This window comes from Triticum urartu, chromosome 4A (genome assembly GCF_056163025.1).
Source record: "Triticum urartu cultivar PI428250 chromosome 4A, HENAU_Tu73, whole genome shotgun sequence".
NCBI lineage: Eukaryota > Viridiplantae > Streptophyta > Magnoliopsida > Poales > Poaceae > Triticum > Triticum urartu.
In genome coordinates, this window is record NC_141876.1 from 505,631,648 (window position 1) to 505,659,254 (window position 27,607).

The following is a 27,607-nucleotide window of genomic DNA, read 5'->3' on the forward strand; positions in this document are numbered from 1 at the left end:
ATTAATGGTGGAGGTCGGGCTCATGTGGGATGAAACCATTTGGATGTCCCGCACCTCATTCAAAGCCTGGGGGGATAGTGGAAGGTGGAAGGCTTCAGCGAGTGTTGTGCTCTCCATGAAACCCTTTATGAACACATCCTCATGCATGGCAAAGGAGAAAGCATGGGGTGCGGGGATTGTAATACATCATTGCCCCAGATATCCTTCCAAAACAGCGATGTCGCGCCCGACGCCACCTCGCCTGTGATATACCACGGAAGATGGGGTGATCTTGAGGATGCCGCACCACCAAAATGAGCCGATCGGTGCCATTGCATGTGGTATCTTGTCCGTGTAGTACGTGTTCCATAAAAGCTGCACCCAAGGTATATCCATCTTGTTATAAAACTTGTGGAGAAATTTCAGGAGCAATGCGTCATTTTGCAACTTAATGTTGATGACCCCGAGGCCTCCAAGTTTTTTGGGTTTGCAGACCAATTCCCAAGCAGCTAAGGAGTTGCACTTGTCTCCTTGTTCGGTTTTTTTGGTCCAAAGACATCTCCTCCTGATCTTGTCAAGCATCTCGATCAGTTTAGGGGGAACTTGAGCGTGCACATGGCATAGATGAGAAGAGAAGTAACTATTGCATTAAGCCAGGACAGTTTGCCTCCATAGGACATCATCGTGATAGTAGAGGTGAGGCGGTGTTCAGCACTACAAACAAGCGGCATGAGATCCAGGACAGTGGGTTTGGAGGTACCGAGAGGCAAGCCGAGAGATGTGAAAGGCATTAACCCAACCGAGCAACCAAACAAATTTGCGAAAATAGTAGTTGCGTTCGGAGAGAGGTTGATTGGGATGAGCGTGGATTTATGGAAATTAATCCACAAGCCAATGGATGATGCATAATGGGTCAGGATCCCTTTGATGATGGTTGCTTGTTGTGTGCATGCCGACATTACCAAAATAGTATCATCCGCGTATTGAACCACCGGATATTCTGTTTGCCCGGCACATGGCAAAGGCAGTTGGATTCGACCTTGTCGGAAAGCAGCATTGATGGCGGCCTGGAGGAGGTCAGTGGCTAACACAAAATTAAGGGGAGAAAGTGGGTCCCCTTGGCGCACCCCGCTGCGATAATGGAACTGACGGCCGGGAACCCCATTAAGCAGTACAGAAGATCGACCAGTGGAGAAGATGCTATCAATCCAGGATAGCCACTTGTTAGTAAAAACCCATGTGTTTCATGATGTTAAGCATGGGGGCGTTCTCAATTGTATCGAAGGCTTTGGTGAAATCTAGTTTCAAAAGGATAATTTTGGGCTTCGAAGCTTGACATTGATGAATATACTAAAAGGCCCATGCAAGACAGTCTTGGATCATAAGCCCCTTGATGAAGCCATATTGGTTCGTGTGGACAATTTGCAAGATGACGCGCTGCAACCGATTGGCAAGGAGCTTGGTGATCATCTTTAGGCAACAGTTTAGCAACGTGATCGGCCTATAATCATTCACAGTCTCAGGGAAGTTGGTTTTTGGGATTAGAGTAATGAGCCCGTCGTTTATACTTGTGAGGTCCAGGGTGCCTTCGTGGAATTGGTCACACAAAGAATAGAAATCATGTTTGATGAGGGGCCAACACGCTTTGAGGAAGGCTTCGCTGAATCCGTCGGGACCAGGTGCACGATCAGCTAGCATTTCCTTAATCACCTCATCAATTTCAGCATGTGTAAACAGAGTAGTAAGCGCTGGATGATGTCTGGGAGGTTAAATTTCATTTCAGTCGGGCGAGAGGTGCCCAAGCGTTCAGTATAAGTTTGGAAGAGCAAAGCTTCTTTCCCATCATGATCATCCACGGTTTCTCCCTCGTCATTTCTGAAGCTCGCAATATTGTTACTCTGAACCGTTCAGTGGCAACAGCTTGGAAGAACTTTGTGTTTTTGTCTCTGAATTTGATCCAACGAATGGTACGACGTTCTTCCAGTATTGGTTTTGATAGTTGAGAAGGCGCAGTAGATGTTTCTTGAGGATGGTGTGAAAATTCGTCTCAGGTATTGACAAGGGTCTATTGTTTTCAAGCTCATCAATTTGAGCCAAGATCTCATTACAGTTCGCGATGGCCACTGACAGGCGAGAGCGATTTTTAATCCAGAGTTTCAGAGCATGCCGGAGTGCTTTGAATTTGCGGCAGAGAACTATTGCAGCATTAAGGGATCTGATCGGTCTGTTCCAAACCTCTTGAACTAGATCTGTGAATTCGAACCTAAAATTTTTGCTGCAAAGTATAGAAGTTTGGATGGAAACCAGACAAGGTACATGGTCGGAGACAGACTTACCGAGAGGTTTAACCATGGTGTTGGGGTAAGCATTAGTCCAGTGGAGCAAGGTAAAGAACCAATCTAATTGTTCAAGTAGGGAGTCTGGTTGCATGTTGCTCCAGGTGTAGGATCGGCCTTTTATGGGTAGTTCAATTAGGCTTTGCTTGCGGATAATATCATTAAACGTACACATGTAATTGTCGGTGTCAAAACCGGCGGATCATGGGTAGGGGTCCCGAACTGTGCGTCTAAGGCGGATGGTAACAGGAGGCAGGGGACACGATGTTTACCCAAGTTCAGGCCCTCTTGATGGAGGTAATACCCTACGTCATGCTTGATTGTTCTTGATGATATGAGTATTACAAGAGTTGATCTACCGCGAGATCGTAGAGGCTAAACCCTAGAAGCTAGCCTATGGTATGATTGTATGTTGTCCTACGGACTAAACCCTCCGGTTTATATAGACACCAGAGGGGCTAGGTTTACACAGAGTCGGTTACAAGGGAGGAGATCTACATATCCGTATTGCCAAGCTTGCCTTCCACGCCAAGGAAAGTCCCATCCAGACACGGGACAAAGTCTTCAATCTTGCATCTTCATAGTCCAACAGTCCGGCCGAAGGATATAGTCCGGCTGTCCGAAGACCCCCTGATCCAGGACTCCCTCGGTAGCCCCTGAACTAGACTTCAATGACGATGAGTCCGGCGCGCAGTTTTGTCTTCGGCATTGCAAGACGGGTTCCTCCTCCGAATACTCCATAGAAGATTTTTGAACACCAGAATAGTGTCCGGCTCTGCAAAACAAGTTCCACATAATGCCGTAGAGAGAATAATATTTCCACAAATCCAATCTGCTGACACGTTTGACAGCATGACATCACGCCATGGCCCGGTCATTATTCGAACCATTTTTCTCAACCAGCACCGCACGTAATGCGGGGCGGTTTTCTTGACACGTCTTGTCAAAGCAGAGATTGTGTCCCCCTTATTACGGGATTCTCATCAATACGGACGTGGGTAACCCAACCGCGCCATCAATTACGGTGCCTGGGGAATAAGCGATTTTACCAGGCAAGTGGGGAGACGCATCGCCTCTTCCGCCCTTATAAAGGGACAAGGATTCACCCCCTTTTACCCATGCCTTCCACCTCCTTGCTTATCCATTCTCACGCACTCGAGCTCCAACGCCCAAGCTCGTGTTCCTCTTCTCCAACCACTCCAAGCATGTCCGGAGCAGGAGGCAAGTGGATGGTCTCCTCCGTCACGGAGGAGCACATCGCAAAGTTACGGGCAGCCGGATATCTGGCCGCGAATATCGCACACCGGCTGCCAGATGCAGGACAGATCATCCCTATGCCCGAACCCCATGAGAGGGTAGTTTTTCTTACCCATTTCGTCCACGGACTGGGATTTCCCCTCCACCCGTTTGTCCGCGGGCTCATGTTTTACTACGGGCTGGATTTTCATGATCTGGCCCCCAATTTCATCCTCAACATCTCGGCATTTATCGTCATGTGCGAGGCCTTCCTCCGCATCAGGCCCCACTTTGGCTTATGGCTGAAGACCTTCAATGTCAAGCCGAAGGTGGTGGTTGGCCAGCAAGCAGAGTGCGGAGGCGCCATGGTGGGAAAAATGCCTAACGTCACCTGGCTCGAGGGCACCTATGTGGATACCATAAAGGGGTGGGAATCAGGGTGGTTCTACATCACCGAGCCACGTGACTCCAACTGGGTGGCGGCCCCCAGATTTCGATCTGGAATCCCCACATGGCTCACCCCCTGGAAAGAGGAGGGCCTGTCCTGGGGTTCTTCAGTAGAGCTAACCGGACTCCAGACCTGCATCAGTAACATGATGAACAAGAAAATCAAGCTTGTCAATGTGGTCCAGGTCATGCTCTTCCGCCGGATCCTCCCGTGTCAACGACGGGCATTCAATTTGTGGGAGTTCGACCCGGCCAAGCACCAGACGCTGCGAGAGCTCTATGACATGATGCATGAGGACGTCTGGAGGGTGTTGTTCAAGGGCGCCGAGGTACCTCCTTCCCTCACCGAGGACCGCGGACTCAGCGCAAAGCGTCGTGCCAATCCGGTAAGTTTTTATATCTCACAGGGTATTTATTTGCCCCAGTTAAGTCATGTGCAGGATCTAAGCTTCCATGTCATTAACAGGACTAGATAAAGACAGCGGAGCAGCTCGATTGCCTAGCCCCTCTGCCCGAAGATCCTACAGACGCTCTTCTAACGAAGATGCTGACTCCGGCACCTTATGAGGTGCCGGTAAAGAAGACCAAGAAGAAGGCCACGGGGACCCAAAAGGGTCTCCGGCGCAAGGTTGTATCGGACTCATCGTCCGATGGCTCCGACACGCACTCCTCCCACGAAGACGAGGAGGAGGAAGAGGAAAGTCCCCCCCCCCCGCCGGGGGAGACAAGAAAAGGAAGGCCGACCCAACCAGGGAGGCCGAAGGGTCCAAGAAGGAAAGGAACCTCAATCCGGACTGCTCCACTACGGTCGCTCATAGCGACGACGAGTGGTTCCCCAGGGACAAGCCCCAGGCGAAGTCGTAAGTATCCGTATACCATAGTAATTCATAGTATGTTTTATTGCACTGCTTCTACTTACACCGAACATGATTATGCAGCCCGTCCCGAGCCCGTATCGATGTGTATTCGTCGGACGATTCTTTGGACTCGTCGGATATGAACAATGATTCACTTTCGACCGCCTCCACCCCTTGCCCTGCGGACAACGTCGAGGTGTTGTATCAACAGGCACTGAGCCAAGGGGAGGTAGTCCTGGAGGCGCCTCGAGGCAACCTTCCGGACCCTGGGCGCAAAGGGAGCAAAATCCCCACGGGCTCCAAGTTCGGCTCCCAGCCAGACACTGCGCCGGAACCTTCAGTGGTCCCGGAATCCAGCAGGCGACCCCTCGTTAAGAGGGGCAAGACGCCCATGCCGGTGGCCTCTGTCCAGCCAGAGGCACCGGCCAACTTGCTGGAAGCGCTTTGCGGCGCTTCCATTGACGAGGAGCACCGCACTATTATGAGTGCGGTGATCGAGAAAGTTCAGTCTGCCAAAAACGGACTGACCGAAGCTTGTGCCAGCCTCCTAACAGGCTTTGAGGTAAGTAATGAAAATATAGGAAAAATATTACCGCATAGACATTAGCCCCTGATGCTGTGTTTGGCATTCGCGAAGAAAGGCCGAATAGAGGATCAAATGATAACTCAGGAGTCTAATCAGAATATGTCTATGTGTATGTGCAAGCTTCACTGCTAGCTGCTGCCGCACATACTGCGGAGGTCTCTGCACTGAAGCAGGACCTGGAGCGGTCCGAGGACGAGCTCGGCCTCACCAAGAGGCAGCTCGAGGAGAGCAAAGGTAAGCAATACCTTTGTCTATATATTTAAAAAGAAGTTCGGGTGTAAAGTAATAGGATCATCATGGATTTGTCAGGGGCCACGACCGAGGTGGCGACCCTAAAGAAGGCGCTGTCCGAGGCTGAAGACAAAGTGGCCAAGGAGCGCATTGAGCGGGAGAAGCAAGAAGCCCGAGTGGGCGAGGTGCAGCAAGAGCTCGAGGCTCTTGCCAAAAAGCACGAGTCCTTGGAGCTTGACTCTAAGACGCGAGAGTCTGAGCTCGCGCAGGCGCTTGAGAGCGCCCGGAGCGCCAAGGCTGAAGCCCACAAGGCCCTCCAGGAGATTGATGCGGTGAAGAAAATAGCAGCGGGTAAGGCATTTATTATGCAAAGCAAGCATGTGGAGGAAGCTTTCATTTTACTTACCTGAGTTCGGAGTTCTCCAGGGGCGTTCACAGATCTTCCCCGCGGTGTAATGGATGCCGCGGAGTTTTACCGAGCTCAGGAGGGGAGCTCAACGGAAAAGTTGTTCTGGTCTCAGTATACTGGGACCGAACACCCCGTGCCCTTGAGCGACCAGCTAAAGCAATTGGTCGAGCTTCACAAGGCGGCCGAATAGGCCATAAGGGGCCTTATAGTCCGGATGTGGCCTGGCGAGCCCCTGCACGGCAGCTACTTTGGTCTGGTGAGGCGGCTTGTGGATGTCTGCCCACGGCTTGAAGTTATAAAGCGGTCCGTCTGCATCGAGGGTGCGCGCAGGGCTTTTGCCCAAGCGAAGGTGCACTGGGCGAAGCTGAACGCCGTGAAGCTGGTGAAGGAGGGGCCGCCGGAGGGCAAGGAGCATCGCTGCCCCGAGATGTACTATGAGAGTGTCTTGAAGGGTTCCCGCCTTGTGGCGGATGAATGTGCCAAGGATGTAATTTTTGAATGAACATGCTCACGTGATCCTGTTAATGTGAAACGAGTTCATTTGCGCCATGTGACGCTTTTTTTAATTTAAAATATTACCTTCTGTGTGGTCGTTTATAAAATCTGAGAGTTGGCCAGTTGTCGGCTTCTGCCCCCATGTAACTAGTACTAGGGTGTTCGGGATAGACCTGAGCACTCTTTACCGCAATTTTGGGTCCTTCAAGGGAGGTGTTCAGCACAACGAACCAGGCAATCGGACTATAAGGCTTTATCACTCTCACTTAGCCATAGAAGTCTACAATTTTAAATTTTGGCGAAGCCCCTAGTATACCGAAGGCCGAATTTGGGGCACTATACACGCCTAAGCTGGACAAGGCCGACTCGTCGCCCGAAGTGGAAAAAGTCTTTAAGGACTTGAGACCTCTTGAACAGCGACCAGCCTCTCGCCTTATCATGACAGTAAGTTTTCGGCTTTCTCTACTGAGGTGCTCGTCCGGAAGAACTGGGACACAATCGCAGTAGTTCTCCCACCGCTACCTTAGCCGATATAGCGGAACGTAAGGTACCAAAGCATGGGAGCCGGGCAAACCCAACTATTGACCCAAGACATGATTCGGAGTTGATGCATATAATGTTATAAGTTCGGGGTGCCACACCGTCGAAAGTGTTCGGACTTCTCGCGTCGTATTATGGGGTAAACGAAAGCCCCTGGTGTACTGACCATACCCAAATGTACGGGTACAGATTGTCATAAATGAACATATATATAAAAAAGGATGAATAATGCAGTAATAGGCTAATGCTATGCATTGTTATTTAAATAATATGTCGAAGCGTATTGGTACAAGTGGTGCAATAAGCAAAAAGTAGGACTATTTGACATGTCCTATCCAAGGGCAAGCTGTGTATGGAAAGTAGAAAACGGGTACATCAATTATTATTAGAGACCACCTGAGGGTTCCTGTGTACATCTTTGCATCTTGCCTCCTTGGTTGTTTCTTCCCATAATGTGTTCGGCCATCGTACCGCCGGACAGGGCTTCCAGAGAGCTAATCCTGAAAGAGAAAAAATGATAAAGGTATGCAGCCCCTAGGGCGGTTAAGCCACATTGCGGGGCATGCCCTGATCGTGCCCCCGTCTATGTCCATGGTATTTTCAGTGCATAATTATGTACGCGCGGCACGGATTTCTTCATTTGACTGGGACTGGGACGGGGGGCGAATTGCTAGGCGAGCTCTGAACGTGCTAGGCGATCCTGTTGCAGTTTACCCCGGACTCGCTTGAAGGTGTCCGGGGGCTGTATCACCGAATTAGTGGTTTGCCTTAAAAGGCTGCTTTGTGCTTCTGCAGCGAGGGTCGCGGTATGCTCTTTCATGCGGAGCGAGCGTTCTGTGTTTCCATTCACTGTTATGACCCCCCCCCCTAGGTCCTGGCATCTTGAGCTTGAGGTATGCGTAATGTGGTACTGCATTGAATTTTGCAAATGCAGTTCGTCCAAGCAGTGTGTGATAGCCACTGCAAAACGGGACGATGTTGAAGATTAACTCCTCACTTCGGAAGTTGTCCGGTGATCCGAAGACCACTTCTAGTGTGATTGAGCCCGTGCAATGGGCCTCTACACCTGGGATGACGCCCTTAAAGGTGGTTTTGGTGGGTTTGATCCTCGAGGGATCGATGCCCATTTTTCACACTGTATCCTGATAGAGCAGGTTCAGGCTGCAACCGCTGTCCATAAGGACTCGAGTGAGGTGAAATCCGGTGATGATGGGGTCTAGGACCAGTGCGGCGGATCCGCCATGACGGATACTAGTGGGGTGGTCCCTGCGATCAAAGGTGATCGGGCAAGCGGACCATGGGTTGAACTTTGGGGCGACGGGCTCCATCGCATAGACGTCCCTTAGTGCACGCTTCTGTTCCCTCTTGGGAATGTGGGTTGCGTATATCATGTTCACCGTCTTCACTTGCGGGGGACCCCCTTCTGTCCTCCTGTGTTCGGCGGCCTGGGCTCCTCCTCGTCATCACTATGCAGCCCCTTGTCCTTGTTTTCGGCATTTAACTTGCCGGCCTGCTTGAACACCTAGCATTCTCTGTTGGTGTGATTGGCTGGCTTGTCAGGGGTGCCGTGGATTTGACACAAGCGACCCAGTATGCGATCCAAACTGGACGGAGCCGTAGTACTTCTTTTGAATGGATTTTTCCATTGACCGGATCTAGAGCCTCTGAATCTGGCATTGACTGTCGTATCATCGGTGTTATCGCCATTGTTGCAGCGCTTTGGTCTATTACGACGTGGTCTGCCGTTGGCATCTTTGGTATCCGAAGTGCCCGGATTCCTGGATGTGTTGTTGTTGTGAGCCAACCAGCTATCCTCGCCCGCGCAAAAGCGGGTCATGAGTATCGTGAGGGATGCCATAGACTTCAGCTTCTCTTGGCCGAGGTGGCGGGCAAGCCACTCGTCACGGATGTTATGCTTAAGTGCCGCTAGGGCCTCTACATCCGGACAGTCGACAATTTGGTTTTTCTTAGTTAGGAACCGTGTCCAGAATTGCCTGGCCGATTCCCCTGGCTGCTGAGTTATATGGCTCAAGTCATCAGCATCCGGTGGTCGCACATAAATGCCCTGGAAGTTGTCAAGGAATGTGTCTTCCAGATCCTCCAACTTTCGACGGAGTCTGCTGGCAAGCTATTCAGCCAATGCCGAGCTGGTCCTTTGAGTTTTAGTGGGAGGTACTTGATAGCATGTAGATCATCACCGCGAGCCATGTGGATGTTAAGGAGGAAATCCTCAATCCATACAGCGGGATCTGTTGTACCATCATACGATTCGATGTTTACGGGTTTAAAACCCTCCGGGAATTCATGATCCATAACTTCATCAGTGAAGCATAGGGGGTGGGCGGCGCCTCTGTGCCGGGCTATATCCCGACGCAGTTCATATGAGTCTTGTCTGATGTATTCGGCCCGGCCGGATTTACCTTTAGTGTATCCGCCGCGACGGTCATCGTCCCGCATTGGTGCGCGCCCCCGTGACCCATATATTGATCTTGCAAGTTTTGCCTTACTGTCCAATACGTCTCGCAGGTCCCGAGTGTTGCCCCGGGCCTTGGTATTATTGATTGAGTGGCGGCGGGGTGCAGGCTGAACTTCCGGCTGAAATGCCTCTTTGGCTCGGCCACGCGGTGGCCGGTCAGCCGCATCGTACACTGGTGATGGGTGAGGGGGTCCTGGATTAGGGGGTCTCCGGACAGCCGGACTATATCCTTTGGCCGAACTGTTAGACTATGAAGATACAAGATTGAATACTTCGTCCCGTGTCCGGATGGGACTTTCCTTGGCGTGGAAGGCAAGCTTGGCAATACGGATATGTAGATCTCCTCCCATTGTAACCGACTCTGTGTAACCCTAGCCCTCTCCGGTGTCTATATAAACCGGAGGGTTTTAGTCCATAGGACGAACAGACAATCATACCATAGGCTAGCTTCTAGGGTTTAGCCTCTCCGATCTCGTGGTAGATCTACTCTTGTACTACCCATATCATCAATATTAATCAAGCAGGACGTAGGGTTTTACCTCCATCAAGAGGGCCCGAACCTGGGTAAAACATTGTGTCCCTTGTCTCCTGTTACCATCCGGCCTAGACGCACAGTTCGGGACCCCCTACCCGAGATCCGCTGGTTTTGACACCGACATTGGTGCTTTCATTGAGAGTTCCTCTGTGTCGTCACCGTTAGGCTCGATGGCTCCTACTATCATCGATAATGATGCGGTCCAGGGTGAGACTTTTCTCCCAGGACAGATCTTCGTGTTCGGCGGCTTTGCACTGCGGGCCAATTCGCTTGGCCATCTGGAGCAGATTGAAAGTTACGCCCCTGGCCACCAGGTCAGGTTTGGAAGCTTAAACTACACGGCCGATATCCGTGGAGATTTGATCTTCGACGGATTCGAGCCTCTGCCTTGTGCGCCACGCGGTCACGATGAGCATGACTTAGCTCTCCCATCGGACAGTGTTAAGGAGATCGCACCGGCAGCCGCTCCAACCCTCAATTCGGAGCCAGTTGCGCCTTCCGCGGACGGGTGGATGGACCCCGCCACGGAGGCCTTACCCTCAGCGGCGATCGAGCCAAACATCGACCTTGCCTTGCACGAGAGCCGTGTTGTTAAACTGCTGGATCCTTCTCCGGCCACGGACTCCGAACCGTCTGCGCCCGTTCCTATCGAATCCGATTGGGCGCCGATCATGGAGTTTACCTCCGCGGATATTTTTCAGCACTCGCCCTTTGGCAACATACTGAACTCATTAAGGTCTCTCTCCTTGTCAGGAGGATCCTGGCCGAACTATGTCCGGCAGGACCGGGATGCGGACGACGAAGAAATTTGAGGCCCACCCACCACCCACTTAGTAGCCACTATCGATGACTCAACCGACATGCTCGACTTCGACTCCGAAGACATCGATGGTATGGACGACGATGCAGGAGGCGAAGAGGAACCACCGCCCACAAGACACTGGACGTCCACCACATCACATGACGTATACATGGTGGACACACCAAAAGAAAACGACGAGGAGGAACGGAAGGACGCAACGAAGGCTTGTCCCCTCGAGAAGCAGTCAAAGCGGCGGCGTAAGCGCCGCCCCAAATCCCGCCTCGGCAGAAATAACAATCATACAGACCCAGCGTTGGAACTGGGCGAACCACTGCCGGACCACAGCAATACGGAGAATCAAACCGAACAAACCGATTCTGTCAAGGATAATAGTCCGAAGGACATAACACGGGATAGACGCCCAGAGCAACAAAATGCCCACCAAAGGCTTGTTTCCACTGCTAGGAGTCTAAAAAAGCAGAAGCAAAGGCTCAAGGCTGCGCAGGACACACTCCAAATCAGATGGAGCAAAGTACTCAACACAGCAGCGAAGTATGGCGGTAATTGCCCGACCAAGAGCTACCCGAAGCGGAAGCTGCTACCTGAATTCGATGAGGAGGCCTTAGACCCCCCGCAACCAAAAATTAAAACAGCCACCTGGCCAGATAGACGACCTCACGGCCAACATAGAGCGGCAAGCAATGCCGCACATAAGCCAATACGCGATCCACGCGAGGGCTCGCATCAAAAGGACGGTGCAACTAGATCCATCTATGGACCACGCAAGCGCGCCCCAACATACGATGCAACAAACCAAACATCCGAACACCACGGCACGCCCAGATACAGGGGCACCGCACACCCCCTATGTTTCACTGATGAGGTGCTGGACCATGAATTTCCAGAGGGATTCAAACCCGTAAACATAGAGGCATACGACGGAACAACAGACCCTGGGGTCTGGATTGAGGACTATATCCTCCACATCCATATGGCTCAAGGAGACGATCTCCACGCCATCAAATACTTACCCCTCAAACTCAAAGGGCCAGCACGGCACTGGCTTAAAAGCCTCCCCGAAAACTCCATTGGAAGCTGGGAAGAGCTCGAAGACGCTTTTTGGGCAAATTTTCAAGGGACTTATGTCCGACCCCCGGATGCGGACGATTTGAGTCATATAACTCAACAGCCCGGAGAGTCAGCCTGAAAGCTTTGGAACGGGTTTCTTACTAAGAAGAACCAAATAGTTGACTGTCCGGACACCAAAGCCTTGGCAGCTTTTAAGCATAGCGTCCGCGATGAATGGCTTGCCAGACACCTCGGCCAAGAAAAGCCGAGAACAATGGCAGCATTAACAAGCCTCATGACCCGCTTTTGCACGGGTGAGGATAGCTGGCTAGCCAGATGCAGCACCAGCGACCCAAGCACATCCGAAGTTAGAGATGAAAACGGGAAATCATGACGTAGCAAAAATAATAAGCGTCGGAATAAAGAAGACAGCCCGAAGAGCACGGCGGTAAACGCCGGATTCAGAAGCTCTCGGCCAGGTCAGCAAAAGCCGCCCTCTAAAGGCGCCAGAGATGAACTGTCCATCCTGAACAAAATTCTGGACCAAGTATGTCAGATCCATAGCACCCCTGGTAAACCCGCTAATCATACCCATAGAGAATGTTGGGTCTTCAAGCAGTCCGGCAAGCTCAACGCCGTACACAAGGGGGAGGATACACCAAGCGAAGATGAGGATGAGCCTCTCAAGCAAGACACTGGGGAACAAAAGAAGTTTCCATGAGAAGTCAAAACAGTCAACATATTACACGTGATCAAGGGAAGCAAAGCGGCCCTCCCAGATAAATATGCCCAAGGGCCTATCACCGCGAAACCCTGCCACTGGTCGTCTCAACCGATCACTTTCGACCATCGTGATTACTCAGCAAGTATCCGGCGGGAAGGATGGGCTCCCTGGTATTAGACCCAATAATTGACGGATACCACTTTACACGAGTCCTGATGGACGGTGGCAGCAGTTTAAACCTGATATACCAGGATACAATCCGCGAAATGGGGATAGACCCAACAAAAATTTGCCATAGCAACACTACCTTTAAAGGAGTAACGCCAGGCCCAGGGGCTCATTGCACGGGCTCCCTGCTACTAAAGGTTATATTCGACTTCCCCGATAACTCCCGTAGTGAACATTTAACCTTCCACATTGCTCCGTTCCAATGCGGTTATCAAGCACTACTTGGACGCGAAGCTTTTGCTCGCTTTAATGCAATACTGCATTACGCTTCCCTCACGCTCAAGATTCCTGGTCCACGTGGCATCATTACAGTGAACGGAAATATTAAGCGATCTTTGCGCGCCGAAGAGAATGCGACTGCCTTGGCAGCCGCACACTAAAAACGACCTCACCAACTAAAGCATTTGATAGGTCGTCAAGACCACGGACGCGGTTAGACGAGCCCGGCGCTGCTATATGTAATTTGTACCGGATTGATGACCACACCCCTATTACAAATACAAGGGGCTCAACGTGCATAGACAAGTGGCAAATTCTACTCATTTTAGTTATACATGGTTTCTTTAAAAACTATCTTTTTGCACGACAACTTTTTCACCTAAGTTCCTCTCTTTTACAGATGATCATCATGCTACACCCGTCCAGGATACGGCACAATGGAGACACAGGCGCAGACGTACAGCAGGGACCCGCTCCAAGGATTCTTTTTAGATTAAGACCCTGCGTAAACCTTTTTTACTGTCTCTTGTTGATACACATCCCTTGAATTCTCAGTACAATTGAGAAGGATGCTGACGTCTTGGCATGTGGCCACGTTAGAATAATGCACGTACCTGGACACAAGGGGCTTCTTACAAAGGGCACTATTTAGGCCCGGTTTATACCATAAAGACCGAATACCTTAGGGAGTGTTCAGCGTCGCGAGTTTGGCCTTATATGCATCAACTCTGAATCATTGTGTTTGGTCAAATGTTGGGTTTGCCCGGCTCTTGTGTTTTGGTGCCTTACGTTCCGCTTTATCGGCTAAGGCAGCACCAGGAGAACTACTGCGATTGTGCCCTGGTTCATCCCGACGAGCATCTCAATAGAGAAAGCCGAAAACTGACTGTCATGATATAGCGTGAGACTGGTCAACCACTCGATGACCTATCGGAATGTTAGAATTCCTCCGCCTTAACGAAGGGTCGTTTTCCGGCCAGGCATGTACGCACCCCGAGATCGGGAGAGTGCGGAGCCACCAGGGGCTATCTAGTAGCCCCACTGTCAAACTCCTATGGCTAAGTGAAAGTGTTAAAGCATTACAGTCCAGTTGCCTCGTTCGATGCGCTATCACCTCCTTAATAGGACCAAGACGTTGGGTTAAGTGTGAACACGCATTTTTTGCGAGCACCTCCGCATTATATGCGTGGGGGTTGAAGCCGGCGACTGCAATCTATCAGGTTATATACATATATACACAAACGGCCGCACACGAGGCATCACATTACTTTCCGGCAAAAGTATAAATACAGCCTTACTATATTTCATAAAAACATTGTGTTTACAATGGGAATACATGTCATTCAAACATAATATTATTCGAGCACTGGGACTCTATCAAACGAGCACCCTCAAGAACCTCTTCAAAATAGTGCTCGGCAGCTACTCGGCCTATGGCCGAACCTTGCGCCGCAACAGTGGTAGCATCCATCTCCGCCCAGTATGCCTTGACACGGGCCAAGGCCATCCGCGATCCTTCTATGCATGCCAACCTCTTCATCGCGTTGATGCGCGGCACCACACCAAGGAACCGCTGCACTAAGCTAAAATAGCTGTTCGGCTTCGGCTTGTCCGGCCACAAATGATCTACAACAGACCTCATGGCGAGTCCGAACAACCTATTAAGTTCGGCCCATTCATCTAGCTGATCAGTCAAGGGAAGCGAACGCTCTGGAACGTTGAATTGCGACCAGAATAGCTTGTCCACTTCACGATCTGATTGATCTTGGAAGTATTCGACCGCATCGACAGCGCTCGCCGCCAAGTCCATATATGCGTCTGCCGAACTCCACAGCCGATCCAGAGGGGCATACCGCGGATCTCTGAACTTCCTCCGCAGCAGAAAGGGCTTCCCAGCCACAATATCCCTGGCTTCGTGCAACTCCTCCTTCTTCGCCCTCATAGCAGAGCGACTGTCTTTGGTCGCCATAGTGGCCTTCTCAAGGTCCGCTGCCTTCACTCGGTTCTCTTCTTCAAGGAACTGGCAACGGTCGGCAGTGCCTTTTAATTCTACGGCCATCTTGGCCATCTTTTCTTTGCTTTCACAATGGGCGGCCTTCTTGGCTCTTAACTCTTCGGCCGCCTTCAAAGCAGCCGCATTACTAACCCTCACTTGTTCCTTAGCTCGGGCGAGTTCCGCCCGAAGGGTCTCCACGATGGCAGCTCCGTCTGCAGTCACACCATATTAAAGATACTGGCATCATGCTGCTCTTATTGTGCGACATTCACCAGAAAACATTACTTACCCTGTGATTCGCCAAGCCGCTTGTTAACAAGCTCGATGTCGGCGTCTGCCGCATCCAGTTGCCGTTTTAATTCGGCAAACTCACTAGTCCGGCTAGCCACTGGAGCTTCCACCACCTGCACATAAAGGCGGTCTGGTTATTGCCTGGGACTATGATCCTCTGTTTGCCGCCGTTCTCGATGACAACCAGAGTCTCAGGGGCTACTATCTACACAGGGCACACCTAACATGTGCGGTACTATCACATATTATCTCACGTACCTCAAAGCCTGTCAGTAGACTCATAAAGGCTTCATGTAATCCGCTTTCGGCGGACGAAATTCTTTCCATCACCGTACCCATGGACGCTCGCCCCAACAGCTCCCTCAGAATGTCCGACGCGCATACCAGATGGTGCCGAACTCTTTTGTTTGCTCTCTTCGGGAGCCGGACGCTGGGGACTTCGGGGGTCTATGGGATTATCTTTTGGCCTCACCGGATCCGGAGAGGCCCTCCGTGACGACACTTCGGGGTCGCCCGCTTCTTGAGCGGAGGAGTCCGGGGGAGGCGTTTCGCCCTCCATCATCTCCGGAAGAAGATCCCCCGAAGACGAGCTCAGCTGAGAAGGGCTAAGACCCGAACTGCAAAGATATATGCGGCAGTTATTTTCTCAGAAGAAAGATAGTATACCTTCACTATTAAAGTATTTTTTGGATCACTTACGACTCGTTGGAGGGCTGATCCCCCCACGGACTTTGTGCGGCAAGAGCACCCCCCGAGGCAGGACCCTCTGTTGGAGACTTCTCCTCCCGTTTGGAGGCCTCGGCTTCCGGATCCTCGGAAGCAGTCCTCTTCCTCCCCCGGTTATCCTCCTTTATGGAGGCGCTCATTCCCTCGGTTGGAACTGGCAGCGATGGCGGCCCGCTTCCGCCCATATTATTCCCCCCTGTATCTTCCTTCGAGGGCTCCGGGCAAGGTGCGAGCTCGAGCATCTTTTCCAATACCGGATTTTCCAAACCCTCGGGGAGGGGGGCCGAACACCGAGTCATCTTTGCCTTTGTTAGCCAGTCCTGGTCAAAGAGCGATCTCTCAGAAATAACTTCATGATGAATAAAAGACGGTGTGTTCGGCTAGAGGATTTCTTACTTGTTCGGCGGCGCAGTTACTGCTCAGGCCCACGTCCTCGGTAGTATCCGAACACTCTGTTTGAGGTCCGAAGAATGACTTGTACATCTCCTCATGCGTCAGGCCGAGGAAACTTTGAATGGCACGCGGTCCTTCTGGGTTGAACTCCCACAAGTGAAGGGGCCGACGTTTGCAAGGCTAGACTCGACGAACCAGCATAACTTGCATTACCACAACCAAATTAAAATCTCCCTCGAAGAGATCTTGAATGCGGCTTTGCAGTATAGTCACGTCCTTGGCTGGACCCCAGCTCAGACCTCTGCTAATCCATGACATCAGTTATGGTGGGGGGCCCGAGCGGAAAGCGGGGGCAGCCGCCCACTTGGCACTTCTGGGAGCCGTGACGTAAAACCACTCCCGTTGCCATAATTCGGACACCTCTGGAAAGGAACCTTTCAGCCACAGAGCTCCTGCCATCTTGCCTATTGACGCGCCTCCGCACGCTGCATGTTGCCCCTCGATCATCTTCGGCTTCACTTCAAAGGTCTTGAGCCACAGGCCGAAGTGAGGGGTAATGCGGAGGAAGGCCTCACACACGACAATAAATGTCGAGATGTGGAGAAAGGAGTCCGGAGCTAGATCGTGAAAATCTAGCCCGTAATAGAACATCAAACCCCTGACGAAGGGATCCAGAGTGAGGCCTAGGCCTCAGAGGAAGTGGGAGACGAACACGATGTTCTCGTTGGGTTCGGGAGTGGGGATGACCTGCCCTCGAGCAGGCAGCCGATGCGAAACCTCAGCGGTCAGGTATCTGGCCTCCCTCAACTTCTTGATATCCTCTTCCATGACGGAGGAGGGCATCCACTGGCCTTGAAGGCTGGATCCGGACATGATTGAAGATCCGGAGCACCTGACCTGGGCTTTGGGTGTTAGAACTCGAGGCGGGGGAGGGGTTCGATTGAGCGCGAGAGGGAAAAGGCGAAAACCTTGTCCCTTTATAAAGAGGGTGAACATCAAGCGTCCTCTCTGTAGCCGTTTGGGACTTGCCTATAATCTAGGAGTCCTAGACATGGTTGGGCTACCCACGACCGTATTAATGAGAATCCCATAATTGGGGGAACACGATCTCTGCTTTGACAAGACGTGTCAAGAAACCGCCTCGCGTTATGTGTGGAGCTGGTTGAAGAAAAATGGTTCGAATAATCACCGGGCCATGACATAACGTCATGCTGCCAAAACAAGTTAGCAAATTAGATTTGCGAAAATATTATTCTCTCTATGGTGGTATGTGGAACTTATTTTGCAGGGTCGGACACTATCCTTGTATTCAAATTCTTCCGTGGTGTATTCAGAGGAGGAACCCACCTTGCAATGCCGAAGACAATACTGCGCGCCGGACTCATCGTCATTGAAGCCTGGTTCAGGGGCTACTGAGGGAGTCCTGGATTAGGGGGTATCCGGACAGCCGGACTATATCCTTTGGCCGAACTGTTAGACTATGAAGATACAAGATTGAAGACTTCGTCCCATGTCCGGATGGGACTTTCCTTGGCGTGGAAGGCGAGCTTGGCAATACGGATATGTAGATCTCCTCCCATTGTAACCGACTCTGTGTAACCCTAGCCCTCTCCGGTGTCTATATAAACCGGAGGGTTTTAGTCCATAGGATGAACAGACAATCATACCATAGGCTAGCTTCTAGGGTTTAGCCTCTCCGATCTCGTGGTAGATCTACTCTTGTACTGCCCATATCATCAATATTAATCAAGTAGGACGTAGGGTTTTACCTCCATCAAGAGGGTCCGAACCTGGGTAAAACATTGTGTCACTTGTCTCCTTTTACCATCCGGCCTAGACGCACAGTTCAGGACCCCCTACCCGAGATCCACCGGTTTTGACACCGACAATGGGGGTTTCAATGCTTCCTCCTCGAGGTAAGGTAGCAACCTGCGTTTTGGGTAACTCTTGGAGGGGCACTCGAGTTCATATTCCTCGACCGCAAGGACTTCGGTCCATCTGTCTGCTAGCAAGTCTTGATCAGCTTGAAGTTATTGCTGCTTTTTCTTCAGGCTATTTGCTGTGGCCATAAGTCGGCGCTTGAAGCGCTCCTGCTTGACGGGATCCTCAGGCACGATAAATTCTTTGTTGCCGAGGCCCGCCTCGTCTTCAAAGAGAGGCATGTAATTGTCCTCCTCCGGTTCTCCATCTGCTGCCTACCCTGGAGGGCTAGCTTGTTCATCCTCCGGCTCTACATCGTGCTGGAGGGGATTGTGGTTGCCTTCGGCGCTATCCGGAGTGTTATTATCTCCTGTGCCAGTATCACTGCTTTTGCTGTGGCGGGACTTAGAGCGGCGCTGCTGACGTCGGCACTTGGGTTGCTTCTTGGAGGGGTCATCCTCCGCTGTCTCGTTGCCATTGCCATCTTTGGGGGTGTCCACCATGTATATATCATATGATGAGGTAGCGGTCCAGCGCCCTGTGGGCGGTGGTTCCTGCTTGTCTCCTGCATCGTCGTCCATACCATTGATGTCTTCGGAGTCGAAGTCGAGCATGTCGGTTAAATCGTCGACAGTGGCTACTAAGTGGGTGGTGGGTGGGCAGCAAATTTCTTCGTTGTCCGCATCCCATTCTAGCTGGACATAGTTCGGCCAAGGTTCTCCTGACAGGGAGAGAGACCTTAATGAATTTAGCACATCGCCGAAAGGCGAGTGCTGAAAGATATCTGCGGAGGTGAACTCCATGATCGGCGCCCAGTCGGATTCGACGGGCGCGGATGCAAGCGGCCCGGAGTCCGTGACCGGAGATGAATCCAGTAGTTCGGCAACATGGCTCTCGTAAGGGGTGAAGTCAGTATCCGGCTCTATCGCCGCTGAGAGTGGGGCCTCCATGGCGGGGTCTATCCCTCCGTCCTCGGATGGCGTGATTTGCTTAGGATTGACGGCCGAAGTGGTTGTAGATGCGATCTCCCGAATATTGTCTGACGGCAGAGTTACGTCATGCTCGTCGCGACTGTGCGGCGCACCTATCATGGGCTCGAATCCGTCGAAGATCAAGTCTTCGCAAATGTCGGCAGTGTAGTTTAAGTTTTTGAACCTGACCTGATGGCCAGGGGCGTAGCTTTCGATCTGCTCCAGATGGCCAAGCGAATTGGCCCGCAGTGTGAAGCCGCCGAATACGAAGATCTGTCCGGGGAGGAAAACCTCACCCTGGACCGCATCGTTACCGATGACCGAAGGAGCCATCAAGCCTTATGGTGACGACACAGTGGAACTCTCAATGAAAGCACCAATGTCGGTGTTAAAACCGGCGGATCTCAGGTAGGGGGTCCCAACCTGTGCGTCTAAGGCGGATGGTAACAGAAGGCAGGGGACACGATGTTTACCCAGGTTTGGGCCCTCTTGATGGAGGTAATACCCTACGTCCTGCTTGATTGTTCTTGATGATATGAGTATTACAAGAGTTGATCTACCGCGAGATCGTAGAGGCTAAACCCTAGAAGCTAGCCTATGGTATGATTGTATGTTGTCCTACGGACTAAACCCTCCGGTTTATATAGACACCGGAGAGGGCTAGGTTTACACAGAGTCGGTTACAAGGGAGGAGATCTACATATCCATATTGCCAAGCTTGCCTTCCATGCCAAGGAAAGTCCCATCCGGACACGGGACGAAGTCTTCAATCTTGCATCTTCATAGTCCAACAGTCCGGCCGAAGGATATAGTCCGGGTGTCCGGAGACCCCCTGATCCAGGACTCCCTCAGTCATGAGGACAGCCCCCAGGCTTGTTATGGTTATCAGGTGCTCGAATATAATTGAAATCACCGAGAAGGAGCCAGTCTTGTATCGATGGAATGTCAATATCGTAAAGCCATTTTGTAAAGGCCGCACGTGCGTCACCGAAGCAAGGCCCATAGACGTTGGCTAGAGACCACGATTGAGCAGATAAGCTACTCGTAAAATTAATAACCAGGGCAAACTCAGATGAATATATGACATTACCAGAGAAAGCAGAGCTTTTCCAAATAGTAACTAAACCCCCCAAGGCCCCTTGAGAGGGGACAAAAGCAAATTTATCAAACTTCCGAGGACAACAAGTCTTAATAAACAATAAATCAAAAGATGTCTTTTTAGTCTCCTGCAGGCAAATCACTGAACAACCACTAGAGCGAACCACATTATTCAGGGCAAGTTGTTTGTCATCGGAATTCAAACCACAGATGTTCCAATAGAGCACATTCCAACTATGTAAAGGTGGCATGCAAAAGAAGGGCTTTAGGCCCTGTGGTCAGCAGACTTGCCCTCTGGCTCATGTGGAGAGGAGGTCGCTGTTGCAGCAGTTGTCAAAGGTGCAGTAGTGAGAATTTCTTCAGACAGTTCAGCAGGAGGGACTGCGCACCTGTTGATGTCAATCTCTTGCAGAACTTGGACTGGCATGGGAGGTATAATCTCATCCTCGGAAGCCCGAGCAGAAGAGGAAGATCCAATAGAAGGCACCAGCCGAGGTTTAACCCGGGAGATAACAGGGCGGGTGTCAGTTACCTGCTGCGTTCTGAAGCCATTATATTTGTTGGAGCGGTTGTTGCAGCGCACCTCGGTGGTGGAGATGGGGGGCGGAGGACGGGTACGATGCCCATGGGTGATCACATGGCCAGATGGCATGGTGATAGCATTGACAGCAGCGAGCCCAAGCGGACCAGACGCCATTCTGACATGGTGATCTTCAGGCGAGCTAGTAGTTGTCCCGGTGATTGCAAGTGGCATATCAGTGTTCAGAGGATTTGTCATCGCGCTCTGCAGAGTTTCTTCTTGGATTTCTTCAATAACCAATGAGGAAGCAGAAGAAGGTGCATTGGGGCACCGAGAGAAACTCATCCCATTTGCATCAGAGGACACTATGACAGCAATATCCATGTTATCAGGCCTAAGACCTGTTGGGGAACGTAGCAGAATTTTAAAATTTTCTACGCATCACCAAGATCAATCTATGGAGTCATCTAGCAACGAGAGAGAGGAGTGCATCTACATACCCTTGTAGATCGTGAGCGGAAGCGTTCAAGAGAACGGGGTTGATGGAGTCGTACTCGTCGTGATCCAAATCACCGATGACCGAGCGCCGAACGGACGACACCTCCGCGTTCAACACACGTATGGTTGGGGAAGACGTCTCCTCCTTCTTGATCCAGCAAGGGGGAAGGAGAGGTTGATGGAGATCCAGCAGCACGACGGCGTGGTGGTGGAAGCAGCGGGGATCTCGGCAGGGCTTCGCCAAGCTCAGCGAGAGGGAGAGGTGTTACGAGGGGAGAGGGAGGCGCCAGGGGCTAGGGTGCGGCTCCCATGCGCCTCCCCACTATATATAGGGGTTGAGGGGGCTGGTTTCTTGCCCTCCAAGTCCATTGGGGCGTTGGCAAAGGTGGGGGAAAGAAATCCCATCATTTCCCTTCCCCACCGATCGTTATCCCCCTTTTTAGGGATCTTGATCTTATCCCTTCGGGGTATGATCTTATTCCTTCTAAGGGGGGATCTTGGTGCGCCTTGACCAGGGGTGTGGGGCCTTGCCCCCACTACACACGTTCATGTGGGTCCCCCCATGCAGGTGGGCCCCACTCCGAAACCTTCTAGAACCTTCCCAGTACAATACCAGAAAATCCCGAACATTTTCTGGTGGCCAAAATAGGACTTCCTATATATAAATCTTTACCTCCGGACCATTCCGGAACTCCTCGTGACGTCCGGGATCTCATCCAGGACTCCGAACAACTTTCGGGTTACCGCATACTAATATCTCTACAACCCTAGCGTCACCGAACCTTAAGTGTGTAGACCCTACGGGTTCGGGAGACATGCAGACATGACCGAGACGACTCTCCGGTCAATAACCAACAGTGGGATATGGATACCCATGTTGGCTCCCACATATTCCACGATGATCTCATCGGATGAACCACGATGTCGAGGATTCAATCAATCCCGTATTCAATTCCCTTTGTCCAGCGGTATTGTACTTGCCCGAGATTCGATCGTCGGTATCCGATACCTTGTTCAATCTCATTACCGGCAAGTCTCTTTACTCGTTCCGTAACACATCATCCTGTGATCAACTCCTTGGTCACATTGTGCACATTATGATGATGTCCTACCAAGTGGGCCCAGAGATACCTCTCCGTCACACGGAGTGACAAATCCCGGTCTCGATTCATGCCAACCCAATAGACACTTTCAGAGATACCCGTAGTGCACCTTTATAGCCACCCAGTTACGTTGTGACGTTTGGCACACCCAAAGCATTCCTACGGTATCCGGGAGTTGCACAATCTCATGGTCTAAGGAAATGATACTTGACATTTAGAAAAGCTTTAGCATACGAACTACATGATCTTTGTGCTAGGCTTAGGATTGGGTCTTGTCCATCACATCATTCTCCTAATGATGTGATCTCGTTATCAATGACATCCAATGTCCATGGTCAGGAAACCGTAACCATCTATTGATCAACGAGCTAGTTAAGTAGAGGCTTACTAGGGACATGGTGTTGTTTATGTATCCACACATGTATCTGAGTTTCCGATCAATACAATTCAAGCATGGATAATAAATGATTATCATGAACAAAGAAATATAATAATAACCAATTTATTATTGCCTCTAGGGCATATTTCCAACAAGACCATAGCCAGCACTCCATGGGCCAATAACAGCAATCATAGGGCGTGGAGTGTGAAAAATATAAGTGTTGAGCTGCTCACGAGGAATTGGATCATTCAGAAGGAGATTGACAAGATTAGACCCTTGAACTGACAGTCCAAACTGAATGCCATGGTTGTGCAAAGCCACAGAGACAGTGATAGAGGTTGGAGCAACAGGTTGCTGGTATACATGTGCATTCAGAGGGATCAAGATCATCACAGTGTCAGCAGAACTTTCATCAGATGCAAAAAAGGTGTCATTCCAGGCCTCCATTGCATTATCAGTCAAATTATCTTCAGGCACTAGTCCATGTTGGATAGTTAGTCCTTGTGCAGCTAGCCAGGCATGATAATTCACCAGATGAGGAGGAATCGGCGACATTGGTGGTGCGGGGGGTGCAGGCCAGTCACCCCAAGCACCATTGTTCTGGCCATTGCCCTGGTTTGCAACTCCATCAGGTGGTGCGCCATTCTGAACCAACCAATTATGCACCTGCTACTGGTACAATTGTTCGGCGGTGAGCTCGAGACCAAACTGTGGATGAGGGGTGCCGTCAGGTGGGGGTGCTTCTTCACCGGGATCAAGAACTTTAGGAATCAACCCGTTCCAGTCACTGCTACGCAGGATCGTAACTTGCACTGTCCAGCAATCTCGAGCACCACCCAATTGATAGACCACAAAACTCTTGGGAATCAGACGCGGGCGAATAACGCGAGCTTTGAGAAGAATGTACCTTCTGTCTTGACGCGGATTGTACCAACTGACCAGGGAGCCATAACCACCCAAAGCTTTGGTGATGTAGTAGTCGGTCTGATAGTCATACGAAAATCCAAAGAACATTAACCAGACTTCAGGGCCAAAAGATGTGGTGCAGCGATTCAGGACCTCATTATGGGGCACAAAAGTGATGAGGAGATCCTCATCCTCAAGCTCTAGCGGGGTGGCCACCGCAGTATCACGTATAAAGGAATCCGCAAACCCAAAAATGCCAATGCCAAAAGGATGATCAGAAGCTTCCGTTGTGAAGAGCTAGGATTCATGCAACAGACCTTCAACGGTGGCGCGGGTGGCCACACGACGATGCAGAGGAACATAGTGGCTAGCTTCGGCAATGGTGAGGAAGTCGTGGTTGAGCGGCGCAATGGGGCCGACCACCATACCGCTGCGCACCAGGCGGTCAGCCAGACCAGGCTTGATGGCGAAGCCCAGGGGAAGGAAAGGCACCGGATTCAGCGGGTGGTCGCCATGGGCACAAAGGAAGCAGAGGTGGGTGGTGGCGACTGATGCTGTGACAAGACAAGGTGATGATGCGGTGTGGGGGAAACCGAGGCGGAAGCTGGGCCGTGAGCGGTAGGAAAGGAAGTCTACAGATTATTGGGCTTCCATTGCCATTTTTTGTTGTATCGCCACTTGAGGCAGGATCGTTCCACATGGCCGTAGATACCACAGGCAGAGCATCAAATGGTTGGTCTTTTTCAGCGTTGCATAGGTACGTCCATGCAAATAAGAGTATCTCTGGTCTGGCTCTTTTTTTACCAAATGTGTCGTGCAGTTCAGGGCAAGTCTATGATTTAGGGACTGATGGGCAATCAGCCGCCTTGTGACCAGGAGATGAACAATCAATGCAAATCAACTGAGCATGGCAAGAAATCTTGTGATGGCCCCATTGTAAACAGTGCGGGCAAAGAATCGCCCAATTATTTGATAAATCCATAATTTCTGTAGCCGTGTAGCGAGCATGGGCCAAATCCGCTTTATGCCGGGCCGAGAAAGTAGCAGGCCAAGAGGTATGTGTGGGGGCATATTTTAAAGCTGAGTGTAAGAAACATTGGGGAAGCTGAGGATACGGGCGAGACAGAGGGCAATTAAAAGCCCCAAATTTAATGAAAGGGGCCGGCTGGTGCTCCTCTAATTCTGCCAGACGTAAATAGTGCTCAATTAATGCAGCCGGATTATTGATGTCGGGAGCCGGATGAACAGTTCTTCCAATAGGATTATCCAAATAATCGAAAGAAGAGACCAAAGAATTAGTGGGCAAGGAGGAAGATCCCTGTGCAGGTATAGTGTGATGCTGCAAAGTAACGTTAGCCGATGATGTCGAAGCCTCATCAGTATTATCATTTGAGAAATGCATGTGATCAAGGGGAACCAAATCAAATTTGCCAAGAACCTTGTGAGAGCCAGTGTCATGCTTCGAGCTCGAGTGTAAGAACTGGAGAGAAGTTCCAATTGCCACAGGACGACGAGCAGAGATATCCATAAGTTCTTGATCAGCATGCCGGCATGAATCAACAATAGGGGCCGGGGCAAAACGACCATTATAGAGATGGAACTGACAAACAAAGTCATGCCAAATTCTGTCCCTTAACCGATGAATGAAATGCCCCACCTTATTATTTGCCACCGAGAACCGAAAAGAACGTGCATGATCTTGGACACACGAAAACTAGAGCTAATACCCCCAATGCAACATTGTAATGCAATGCCCACCGGATCAACAGAGAGAGCAAACGAGGACGAAGAGAAGACCACCAAAAGGAATTCCTTGGAGTCCCGAGAGGGGGAAAATGGACCATGGATCCAAACCTTCTTCTCACCTGTTCGGCTAGGGCAAGGCCCGGTGCAAAATCCCAATGTAGGAGCCCTTCCATGGAGATCTAGCTTAGAGGTCGCCATGAAGCTCGGTGGAGGTGGGAGAGGGAGGAGAGAGGTGGGAGGTAGGAGCCATCCCGGGCCAACACCTGCATGACCAAGCCTTCGATGCCACAGCCAACCTTCGATTGCCTTTGCAAGCAAACCATATCATGCATATGTTGTCTTGCAATGCTTAGTTTTTACATCATATACACAATATTGAATGTCATCTCCTTAGTTGACACATCATATATGCGATTGCCCTCTGCTCACTTGCTTAGTATATAAATCATACATTTGAATTATATCATGCCATGATGTTTACATAGAAAGCATGTATCTGAATTATGGCATGTCAACCCATATTCTAAGGACATAATATAGTTATATCATCTCATCTTGTTTACATAGTCATCATATTTTGAATTATGTTATTCTATCCGTGAATTATATCATGCCATCATGTTTCCATCGATGGCGTGTTTATGAATTATGGCATGCCAACCATTATAATAGACACATCATATAGTAATATCATCTCATCCTATTTACATAGTCATCATATTTTGAAGTATGTCATTCTATCATGTTTAGTTAGCCATCATACATGTGAAATTGTGTCATGCTATCCTGTTTAATTAGCAATCATATATGTGAAATTATGCCATGCTATTCTGTTTGGTTAGACAACATAAATTTGAATTATTTCATGCCCTATTTTCTTCCCTACTATCCATTGCACCTGTTTATCTTACAATGTATGTACATTCAATTACTTTTCTTGTTTATCAGCCATTTGAATTGGAGGGGGTGATGGTTGTATCTGTGGGAGTAAAAATGTTGGGGAACATAGCAATAATTCAAAAATTTCCTACATGTCGCCAAGATCAATCTAGGAGATGCTAGCAACGAGAGAGAGAGAGAGAGAGAGAGAGGGAGGGAGTGCATCTTCATACCCTTGAAGATCGCTAAGCACAAGCGTTACAAGAACGCGGTTGATGGAGTCGTACTCGCGGCGATTCAAATCGCGGAAGATCTGATCAAGAACCGAACGGACGGCGCCTCCACGTTCAACACACATACAGCCCGGGGACATCTCCTCCTTCTTGATCCATCAAGGGGAGAGGAGAAGTTGAGGGAGAACTCTGGCAGCACAACAGCATGGTGGTGATGGAACTCGTGGTTCTCTGGCAGGGCTTCGCCAAGCACTACGAAGGAGAAGGAGGTGTTGCACCAGGGGAAGGGTGTGGCTGCCCTCCCACCCCCCTCTATTTATAGGGTGAAGGGAGAGGGGGCCGGCCCCCCATAGATGCATCTAGAGGGGGCGGCAGCCAAGGGGGGAACTTGCCCCCCAAGTTTGGTGGGAGGCGCCCCCACCCCCTAGGGTTTTCAACCCTAGGCGCCTTGGGCCCTTAGGGGGGCGCACCAGCCCACTAGGGGCTGGTTCCCACCCTTGTTCAGCCCACTTGGCCCACCGGGGCAGGTGGCCCCACCCAGTGGACCCCCGGACACCTTTCGGTGGTCCCGGTACAATACTGATAACCCCCGAAACCATTCCAGCGACTGAAACTGGACTTCCCATATATAATTCTTCACCTCCGGACCATTCCGGAACTCCTCGTGACGTCCGGGATCTCATCTAGGAAGTAACTGCATACTATTTCCCATAACAACTCTAGAGTCACCGAACCCTAAGTGTGTAGACCCTACGGGTTCGGGAACCATGCAGACAT